This window comes from Xyrauchen texanus, chromosome 2 (assembly GCF_025860055.1).
Source record: "Xyrauchen texanus isolate HMW12.3.18 chromosome 2, RBS_HiC_50CHRs, whole genome shotgun sequence".
Taxonomy (NCBI): domain Eukaryota; kingdom Metazoa; phylum Chordata; class Actinopteri; order Cypriniformes; family Catostomidae; genus Xyrauchen; species Xyrauchen texanus.
The window spans coordinates 26,167,878-26,177,939 of record NC_068277.1 but is presented as its reverse complement, the minus strand read 5'-3'; positions in this window follow the sequence as shown (position 1 = coordinate 26,177,939).

The following is a 10,062-nucleotide window of genomic DNA, read 5'->3' as shown; positions in this document are numbered from 1 at the left end:
TAATTTTATTCTATGCAAATTCAGTGGCATTTCATTTGCCTCAACTAGTATACATTAATAAGTGTTGATTTTACTTTTCCTAAGCATATCCTAAGAATTTTATACTGTATTTTATCCAATTGCTTTAATAATGTTGTTGATGCAGCACTATATATCATACAGCCATAATCCAACACAAATCTAATAATAGCTTGATATGTCATCAACAATCTTATTCTTTCTGCTCCCCACTCTTTGCCAGCTATTTCCCTCATCGCATTTAAGGACTTTCTACATTTATTATCAATTCCAGATATGTTTTTTCCATGTGCTATCAAACCAGACACCTTAATTTAAATGTTTTCACTCGTTCTAAAGCTGTATCATATAACATTAATTCATAATGTTCTGGGATTTCTCTTTTGCGAGTATAGAAAATACAACATGATTTACTCCAGTGTATAGTCCAATGTTCCAACTTTTTCACATTTTCCTATGTCGGCCATTTTGGATGTCGGTCATTTTGAATTGAATCGTAAAATGCTGTATTTTACAATGACTTGGCGTATTGTTACTAAACGACTCGGTTACTAACGTAACCTCGGTTCCCGGAGAGGAGGGAACGAGTATTGCGTAAGTAGCTTACGCTATGGGAAAACTCAGTTTCTCGAGAAATATTGAAGTATTTATGTAAAACGCATTGCAGCTGCACAGCAGACAGCAATGAGCGAGGCAGCTCGGTCATTTGCTGTGCTGCGGCAACTTGCTCGAACCAATGACGGGGCGACTCTGAGCGCGCGACCAATGAGCTGCAGCGCCAGCGCGCTCAGAGCCAGCCAAGATTAGCATGGCTAAGGCTATATATTAGGCGCCCCATCATGAGAGTTCTTTAGGTTCAATCGACTGAAGCGAACTGACCAAGCACAAGCACGGCAGCTTACGCAATACTCGTTCCCTCCTCTCAGGGAACCAAGGTTACGTTAGTAACCGAGTCGTTCTCTCTCGAGAGGTCTCTCCTATTGCGTAAGTAGCTTACGCTATGGGAACACCATGCAAAACGCTGTGCGTGCTGACTTCGCTCTATAAAGCCAGATGCGGATGCCTGAGCCTTAAAGCAAAGTGATTATCCAACAAGCCGGCCAACGGCGAGCTACATAATGGGATAGTATAGAGCGCCTTCCAAGGTGGTCCATGGTGGGGTGCTCATAGTACAAACACAAGCACATATCTTATGTACTGAGTTTTGTATGTACTGATATGCATAAAAAATCCTTTAAGTCAGTCAGAGACGGACCTATAAGGAAGGAGATAATGCTCAGCATATACATACTCCAGTCCATTCTATAGTCAGGCTGATAGAATGTTGGAATGCAATGAGGGGACCTGTAGGTTATAAAACCTGATAAATGTCGAAGGTGAGGCCCAGCCTGCCGCCGCACAAATATCTTCAATGGGTATCCCACTCGACCACGCCCACGAGGAGGCCATGCTCCTCGTAGAGTGAGCTCTGTGAAGGCCCTTGGCTTTTTTCATTTTTCATCTTTTTTCATAAGCCAGTGCTATAGCATCCACTATCCAGCGCAATATTCTTTGCTTTGAAACTGCGAGACCTTTAGTGCGGCCGCCAAAGCATACGAATAATTGTTCCGTCTGTCTGAACAGGGCAGAACGTTCCAAATATACTCTGAGTAAATTAGCGTTGCTTTCGTCTGCTGGGGACGATAGCGCTGCCAGAGATATCACCTGTACTCTGAAGGGTGTGGACAGCACTTTAGGAATATACCCGTGCTTTGGCCTAAGGACAACTCTGCAGTCGTTAGGTCCAAATTCCAGGCAAGCAGCGCTTGATGACAGCGCGTGCCGGTCGCCCACTCTCTTGACTGAGGCGAGCGCCAGCAAGAGGGCAGTTTTGAGCGAGAGCTGTTTAAGGTGCACGGTTCGGAGAGGTTCGAACGGGGCACTTTTGAGTGCGTCCAGGACCGTGGCCAGGTCCCAGATCGGCACCGAGGGGGGGCGAGGAGGGTTCATCCTCCTAGAGCCTCTTAGGACCACGAATGATTAGGTCGTTTTTCCCTAATGAACGTCCTTTATCAGGATTGTGTGACGCTGCTATGGCAGCCACATAGACTTTGAGCGTGGAGGGTGTGCGGCCCGCCTCCAGCAGCTCTTGCAAAAAAGGCGAGTACAGTTGGTATCTCGCACGATTTGGGGTTCAAGCTCTTGGTATCACACCAGTCACTGAACACTTTCCACTTTTGGGCATATAAGAGCCTCGTAGAGGGCGCTCGTGCCTCAGTGATGGTTCTCAAAACTCCACTGGGGAGGTTCTCGGGAACCCGTTGAGGGGCCATGCATGGAGGGCCCACAGATCGGGGCGGGGATGAAGAATCATCCCGTTGGCCTGCCTGAGGAGGTCTAGCCTCAATGGAATCGGCCATGGGGCAGATTGCATCATCTGCATCAGTTCTGGAAATCACGTCTGGTTTTTCCAGAGTGGGGCTACCAGGAGCACTGCGCATTTCACTTCCCTGATCCAACTGATGACCTGAGGTAGCATCGCGATCGGGGGAAAAGCATACAAGAGGCGGCTCGGCCAGACTTGGGTGAGCGCGTCCGTGCTCTTTGAGAAGAAAAGGGAGCAGTGCGCATTTTCCCTGGAGGCGAAGAGGTCGACCTCTGCCTCGCCAAAGGTTTGCCATAACCACTGAACCGTCAGGGGGTGGAGAGACCATTCTCCTGGGAGAACCTTGTCTCTGGACAGCATGTCCGCTCCCTGGTTCAGGGCGCCTGGCACATGCGCTGCTCTCAGCGAGTGCAGGTGGTGTTGTGACCATAAGATGAGCTCCCTGGCCATAGAGTGCAGGGAGCTCGACCTGAGTCCACCCTGGCGATTTATATACGAAACTACCGTCATGTTGTCCGTTCGGACCAGGACGTGTTCGTTTTGCAGGTACAGAAGCAGGGCTCTGAGAGCCAAGGCGACCGCTTTCATTTCCAGACAGTTTATATGTAGGCGCTTTTCCGGGTTTGACCAAAAGCCGGAGAAAGGCCTGCCCTCGTAAAGGGCCCCCCATCCTATTTTGGAGGCATCTGTCGTGATCATTTTTCTCCGCGTATTCACGCCCAGACTCACGCCGGTTTGATACCAGTTGACAGCTTTCCAGGGCGTCAGGGCTTTTATACAGCCGTGATTCGCTCTGATCAAAAAGTGGCCCGAGCGCCACGCGTGAGTGGGGACACGGCTCTTGAGCCAGCGCTGGAGAGGACGCATGTGCAACAATCCTAGCTGGAGTACAGCTGATGCCGAGGCCATGAGACCGAGCATTCTTTGAAATCGTTTGACGGGGGCGCGCACGCCCGTTCTGAATGATGTTGCAAGGCGTCGAATAGAGAGCGTGCGCTCTGATGAGAGGCGCGCTGTCATCTGCACTGAGTCTAGCACTATTCCCAGAAAAGAGATATTCTGGCTGGGGGATAGCACGCTCTTTGCATAATTGATTCTCAGACCCAGGCATTCTAGATGGCTGATAATGCAAGATCTGTGCGTTGTTAACTGACCCTCTGATTGTGCTATGATTAGCCAATCGTCGAGGTAATTCAGTATTCGCACTCCCCGCTGTCTCAGGGGGGAAAGTGCCCCATCCATACATTTCGTGAATGTACGGGGGGCCAATTATAGGCCGAATGGTAGTACTGTGTACTGGTATGACTCTCCCTCGAAAGCGAATCTCAGAAAAGGCCTGTGATGAGGCGCTATCGGAATGTGAAAGTAAGCGTCTTTCAAATCCACTGATAGAAACCAATCCCCGGGGCGAACTTGCGCGTGGATATGTTTGGTTGTTAACATTCTGAACGAGCGAATCATTAAAGCTTTGTTCAGATGTCTGAGATCTAGGATGGGGCGGAGGCCACCGTCCTTTTTCGGGACGATAAAATAGCGGCTGTAAAAACCCGCCTCGCTCATAGAGGGAGGAACAGTTTCTATAGCGCCCTTCTCTATCAGTTTGAGCACCTCGGTGCGTAGAACATGTGACACATCTTTCCTCACTTTCGTCTCGACCACCGCTGAAAAGCAGGGGTGGTCTGCAAGCGAATTGAAGTGAGTAACCGTGTTTTATTATGTTCAAAACCCATTTCGGCATGTCAGGGATTTTTTCCCAGGCTTTTGCTCGCACAGATATGGGCTGAATGCTGGCTGGGAGCGTGTCGCAGTGACGTATGGGCCCCACCGGCAAATTGCCTTGTGCTAACACTGAGTTTACAGCTCTCAGAGGCGCAGGTGCGCGCTGAGCAGCCGTGTTGAGTGCCGAGTGCAGGGGTGCGTGTGAGAGTACAGGCACGCGCGCTATCTCCGAAATGCTTGCAGCATGAGTCGGAAAAATGCTTGAAACTGTATGGACAGAGTTTTCGGGTGGGGGTGCATACATCGTAATAGGCACGCGCGCCACATTCATAAAGCTTCCCGCTCTTAGCGGGGAGTCTCTTGGCTCGCGCATCACATCTGTGATGTTTGCGGCATGAGACAGAGAACTGTTTGAAACTGTATGGGCAGCGCTTATGGGTGGGGGTGCATATACTGTAGTAGGCATGCGCGCCACTTTCATAAAGTCTTCCGCTCGCGGCGGGTGTTTTTTTTTTTTTGGCTATGCATAGTGTTTGTGTGTAGTTGTGCATGCATGGCAGCAGGCACGCGCGCTACTTTTATAGTATTTCCCGCTTTTACTGGGGAAGTGTTTATAACTGTGGGAACAGTGCTTGTGTGTAGTGGTGCATACATGACAATAGGCACCAGTGACGTGCGGTGATGTCTTAAAGAGGCTAGGCACTAGCAGTTATGAAAGCCAGATTACCTGATTTATTGTTTAAGCTAATAATACGTAATAACAGTGAACGTTACGCACAAGCGCGGCATATCAAGAAATGTAAAAATCAGGATGAATTATTTGTCAATAAAATTTTTTAAAAAAAAAAATCAGGATGTATATCGTGTACTCTCTCTCTCTCTCTCTCTATCACAGACACACACACACACACACACACACACACACACACACACAGTGAACGTTACGCACAAGCGCGGCATATCAAGAAATGTATGTATTTTATATATGTGTTATATATAATATGTACGATTTTGTTAATATATTTTCATTAGATATTAATATACAAAATTCAGTAGTCAAAACACAGAACATATAACAGAACATAAGTTGTTTATTTTTTACAACATTATGTGCTTATTTTTTTATGTGCAATCTTCATCTTTATAACAGAAGATACAATACAACAATCCTTTACCTTTTCATTGTGGTAGGTTATATACAGCTTCCTTTGCTCGTCAAGCGCAAGGTCGATCCGAGATTTTCCAAAGGTTTTCAGTGTAATTTGACACTGGATGTGAGCTGACGACTTTTCATGCTTGGTTAAAGCTGCGGGCAGGTTGTTCAAATCACAATATCCCGCTGAAGTCCAAACAGTCTGACTGGTTGAAAAAAAGCAGGCAGGGATAGCAGTATAGCCGCTGATTGTTAGCACAGCCACATAGCCAATCTTTTCTTACATACCAATCAGTTTGAAATGATCGGATAATTTTTGTGCCCTTTTGCTGTACTAGTCAATCTAAGGCTGGCGTAGACCTCCCTCTTGCAATTAACTCATATTTGGAATTAAAATCGAGCTTGGAAAAAATTCTTAATTCCGTGATTACGGCCGGTGCTGTCATTTTGATTTTGAATTTGGCGGGGATTAGGCATGTACGCTAGCTGTGGTGTAATGACGTTAGCTACGCAAATGTCCAGGAATATCTCGATTTTAATTGGTCCATGTCTGATACATAATGGAGATGATTACGGGCATAACATATTTACGTCAAAAGGCACAGCAGATTTGTGCTTTTTGCCGTACATGTTAAAGAATACAGGATCGAAGTGCGCATGCGCAACATGGGTTTTCCGCGTGTCGTCTGCAATGAATGGACCGAAAAAGCACTGCTTATTCTACCATTTGTTTTTAGTTGATTATGCGTAACTGCTACATTTGTCATCATAACGTCTAAACAATTGGAATAACACACATATTGCATATATAAATCACAAGAATAAAAAGTAAAAATACAAATACAAGTTTATTATTTAAGAAACATTTTATTTTTGAATTTTGGCAGGGTAGGCAGTGCCTAGTTTGCCTACCCAGACCGCACGTCAGTGATAGGCACACGATCTACATTTATGGAGCGTCCAGCTGGGGAAGTATTCGGCACTGTTTGGACAGTATTGATATGTGGGAATGCGCACTTTAGTGTGGACACGTGACCCCTTAGTGACACAGGCAGAAAATGTGCTAACACTGAGCTTACAGCTCTCAGAGGCGCGGGCGCGCGCTGAACGCCAGGCAGTTCAAATATACGCAAATTTTAACACTCTACGTGTTAACTTTTCACGCGTTGTTTACGTGTTGTTTACGTGTTATCAACGCGTTAACAACGTGTTGTTAACGCGTTGACAACGGCTCTGTGACGAGCTGGAGCGCTTGGGCAGGAACACGATCTGCATACATGACAATAGGCACACGATCTACATTTATGGGGCGTCCAGCTCGAGCTGGGGAAGTATTTGGCACTGTTTGGACAGTATTGATATGTGGGAATGCGCACTTTAGTGTGGACACGTGACCCCTTAGTGACACAGGCAGAAAATGTGATTTCTGTGTGTTGCCGTTAAAACGGCGTTTGGAGGTGAGCGAGTTCTGTGACTGGCCCACTGACTGCTGTACAGACATTTCCAGCCGCCTGTAAGGGGACTGGGTAATGTTTTACACGTTTTGGAGACGGGAGGCGCCGCCCTGGCTCGCTGCTGCTGCTGAGGCGGTCTCTGGCGGCTCTGTGACGAGCTGGAGCGCTTGGGCAGGAAGTGACGCATAGCCTGCGAATCCTTCCGAGCTTCAGTGAAGCGTTCAGTGAACTCTCTTACCGTTTTAGACAGGATGCGGACGATCTCTGAGTCCATGCTGGTGCCTGTGCTCGTGTCTGCTAATGTCGATGGCGCGGGGTCGAAGGCCGAGCCCGGCCAGTCGTCGGATGCAGCGTCAATGGAAAGGCTGTCATCCTTTTCACCGTCGTACCCTGACGCGCCGAACGAGACGAGACCCACCGCTCTGTAGGAGGGGTGCTGGTCCGCCTGCGTTGAAATGGACTGGCGGCGGGGAGTTCTCGGGTAGTGGTGAAGCACGCAGGGACTGGCCCGGCGTGACGTCACTGAAGTCCGCGTGCTCTGGCGAAGGCCGAGCCCGGCCAGTCGTCGGATGCAGCGTCAATGGAAAGGCTGTCATCCTTTTCACCGTCGTCCCCTGACGCGCCGAACGAGACGAGACCCACCGCTCTGTTGGAGGGGTGCTGGTCCGCCTGCGTTGAAATGGACTGGCGGCGGGGAGTTCTCGGGTAGTGGTGAAGCACGCGGGGACTGGCTCGGCGTGACGTCACTGAAGTCTGCGTGCTCTGGCGAAGGCCGAGCCCGGCCAGTCTTCGGATGCAGCGTCAATGGAAAGGCTGTCATCCTTTTCACCGTCGTCCCCTGACGCGCCGAACGAGATGAGACCCACCGCTCTGTTGGAGGGGTGCTGGTCCGCCTGCATTGAAATGGACTGGCGGGGGGAGTTCTCGGGTAGTGGTGAAGCACGCGGGGACTGGCCCGGCGTGACGTCACTGAAGTCCGCGTGCTCTGGCGGCCTCCGTGAGAGGCGCTTTTTCTTGCGCGGCTCGAACAGAGGGGACAGCAGCACGCTGGTAGCAGGCTCGTTTGCGGCGAAGGCGGCAAAGCGAGCGCGCAGCTCGGTGAGGCCCAGGGAGTCACATTCGGGGCATCCGCCTTGAGTGAGAGCAGCTTCTGCGTGGTCAGGTCGCAGGCAGCGAGTGCAAATGATGTGACGATCCCCGTCAGGAAGAGGGCCTCTGCACGAGGCGCAGGCTGAAGGCATTTGCAACAACGCCTTGAAAAATTACTCTTTTACTCAATCAAAAAGCATCGCAGAGGCGAGCGCTTGCAGTAAAAGGATATAGCGATGCGCGCCGGATGGCGTAGCAGAAGGCTTCGAAGGCGGCTGATGGCGCCGGCGTCCTCTTAGCGGTCCTGCTGTAGGCTTTTCGACGGCGGGCGAAAGACTCCAACAATCCGGAGGATCCAGCGAAGAGAAGGTCTTTGCTGAAGGAGATTAAATCTAAAGAACTCTCATGACGGGGCGCCTAATATATAGCCTTAGCCATGCTAATCTTGGCTGGCTCTGAGCGCGTGAGCGTGGCGGCTCATTGGTTGCGCGTTCAGAGTCGCCCCGTCATTGGTTCGAGCAAGTTGCCGCAGCACAGCCAATGACCGAGCTGCCTCGCTCATTGCTGTCTGCTGTGCAGCTGCAATGCGTTTTACATAAAGACTTCAATATTTCTCGAGAAACGGAGTTTTCCCATAGCGTAAGCTACTTACGCAATAGGAGAGACCTCTCGAGAGGGAACTCTGTATATGTCTATGGCACCATGCTCTGAAGGGACTGAAAATGTTCTTGGACAGCGCCACCTTGTGGTCAAAATGTATAATACTATTTATATAAATGCTAATAGTGATTGACTCCTTTTGCCTACTGTAATAAAACTGGTCTTGATAGATTTAGTTGTTTATGCAACAATTATCAATGATACCAGTTAAGTCATGATCGAGCTAACTTCCTGTCAGCCACCTTCAAATGTTTTGAAAAGCTACTTTTTCGAACTCCTCCTAGAGTGTTTCTCCAATTTGCATGAAAATTGTTCTGCATCATCTAGAGGCACTCACGACAAAGATATATTCACAGAATTTTTATAAATAATACCGCTTTGGAATGACGCTTAAATAAATTCTATGAAGAATGCGCAAAATTAAACTTGAGGCTGTATCTCCGCAACACTTTGAGGGATTGGGATGAAACTTTGTACGTGTTATCAACATTAAGTCCTAAGGTTACCTACCGTTTTGGCACACTGTCCCACACTGGTATGGAGAGAGAAAAATAGCTATTTTGGCTTATAACTCTTGAACGCTTTCTTGCATGATAACCATAATGCCCAGATATTACCTCAGCAGTTTCAGAACAGTGCCACATACTGGACAAAAGTGAAATAGCAATGTTTAGTTATTTTTACAATAATGGGTTTTTTATGATTGAAAGTTTACTTTTTCTGACTCCTCATACACTGTTCATCGGACTCTAACCGGAAACATGTCACAGTGCTTCTTTTGCTGCTCATGGTGCCAATTATTGGCTTGACCCCGGTATCGCTGATTGCAGCTATATTTCTTCTTGCATTTGCTCTAGCTCTCTTGCATTTCAAAATATTAGTCATATTCATGTTTTTCCTTTGTTGTTTGAATATATTGTTTCTTTTCTTAATTGCGCTATTGCACTCTTCTCTCCACCATGGTATATTCTTCATTTTCTGACCTGTTTTCCTTTGAGTGATATATAATATTGCTGCTTCTAATATCATATTAGAAAAAGATCCACAAAATCCACTGATTCTTCATTTACTAGATTTATATTTCTCTCACAATAATTTTTTTAAGATTTCCAGTCTGCTTTTTCATATAATAATTTTCTTTGTATCTGTTAACTCTTATTGTGCAAATTATTCAAAAGTGCTCACTCCTATCATTGATCACATACCATTCGAACATCTAGTTTGAAATCATTGTTAGATCTATACTTAATGTAGTATTCATTAACATTTAACATCAACATTTATGCATTTGGCAGACGCTTTTATCCAAAGCAACTTACAGTGCACTTATTACAGGTACAATCCCCCTGGAGCAACCTGGAGTTAAGTGTCTTGCTCAAGGTCACAATGGTGGTGGCTGTGGGGATCGAACCAGTGACCTTCTGATTAACAGTTATGTGCTTTAGCCCCCTACGCCATCATCACTCTATATTCCAATGATGTATTCCAAAAGTATTCCATTTTATATTATATCTAGTGCCTTCTCCTGTATTTAAACATACCTGTTAGCATTCCGTTTCACCGTTCATATTCCATGTCCCTGTTGTCCGCCCCGAGTCTCCCTG